Below are 1,354 nucleotides of genomic sequence, written 5' to 3' on the forward strand. Positions count from 1 at the left end.
GAAACTGTTCAGGCACAAAAGTGGCAGTAGTTTTGACCTAGCAGCTACTGCAAAGCTAAAAGTAACCATACTGATTCTTAAATTGATCTCATTCTTCAATACCCAACTTTCGGTTCTGAGGAGAAATAAATACCAGAATGAAGGCAGATTGATAACAATGTATATCTGTGTGTGGCTATGTAGCATATTATAAGAGGAAATGTTTTTCCAAAACAATTTGTAAGTTTGGCCTAGGATCAGCTGAAAACTGGAAATGATCTATGAAACAAGTCCATAGTCATAAAATAAAATTTTAAAATCTGCTTTTACTCATAAGAGATTTTCCACACTTAATCATTCAAGAACTGATTATCCAGAATGTGTAATATACAAACCCGCTATTTCTTTTTTTCCCTTCTGCTGCCTGAGTTTTGGTCATTTCACAGCTCATTACTACTCTCTCTCTGGGAAAATAAAAGCAAATGTAGCTCCAACTAGTATTTTCAACTTTCTAGATAAAGGCTTTGTAGCAAGAGTAATAATTATTGGTTTATACACCACTTTTCTTTTAATAAATGTCTGGTTAGACTCTGCTGGGCACTGGGGAAGGATTTTAAAAGTTCAAGACATTATCTCTGCTCTTAAGGTTCTTACAATATAATTGGAGAAACAAGGTTTGTGTACAATAAAGCCAAATATTACTGCAATGCAATATATATTTAAACAACATGAAAGAATTCTGTTCATACAAACATAGTATACAAGAGAACTTTATTTTTTTTTCCTACCCCTTCTCAGTACCTAAAATGTGGCTTCAACATACTGAGAACAAAAGTCATTTTGATAAAATCATCATAGAATACAAGAGAACTTTATAGACTTATTGTGGTTTAGAAAAGGGAGAGCATAGTATGGACTGACAAGATTGTCATAGAAATTCTCAATAAGGTAGTGAGACTTGAATTAAATATCAAAGTATGGATGGAATTTTAACATAGAAAAAGGAAAAAAAAAAGAAATTTCTGCACAAAGAAAAAAATCCTGTAATTCCACCATTAAAAGAACATTTGTATTTTTAAATGAAATATTTCAAGTATATATGATATAGAAAATAATATTACAAACTCATCTTTCCCACCAGTTTTTGTCAAACATTTACTTTTTGCCATATTTTTTTTCCAATCCACTTTGGGGGAAATACAGATTTGGCTAAAGGCTTCTGTGTACTCTATCATTATCCTTCTTTTTCAGCAGAGGTAACAACTATCCTAAATTTGGAGTTACTATCACTAAGAGTATTTTAAAATGTTTATCACTGGGGCTCCTGGGTGGCTCGGTCAGTTAAGCGTCCGACTTCGGCTCAGGTAATGATCTC

At 32.6% G+C, this 1,354-nt stretch overlaps 1 non-coding gene across 1 annotated transcript; it reads right to left on the reverse strand.

Annotated features, from left to right (window-relative positions):
* Positions 1–768: 768 nt before the first annotated feature.
* On the reverse strand, positions 769–840 carry LOC125937832 (small nucleolar RNA SNORD59). Its single transcript, XR_007462519.1, has one exon. It is a non-coding gene; the product is annotated as a small nucleolar RNA SNORD59 (small nucleolar RNA).
* Positions 841–1,354: the final 514 nt, after the last annotated feature.

The sequence above is a fragment of the Panthera uncia genome (genome assembly GCF_023721935.1).
Source record: "Panthera uncia isolate 11264 chromosome A3 unlocalized genomic scaffold, Puncia_PCG_1.0 HiC_scaffold_12, whole genome shotgun sequence".
In the NCBI taxonomy this organism is placed as follows: domain Eukaryota; kingdom Metazoa; phylum Chordata; class Mammalia; order Carnivora; family Felidae; genus Panthera; species Panthera uncia.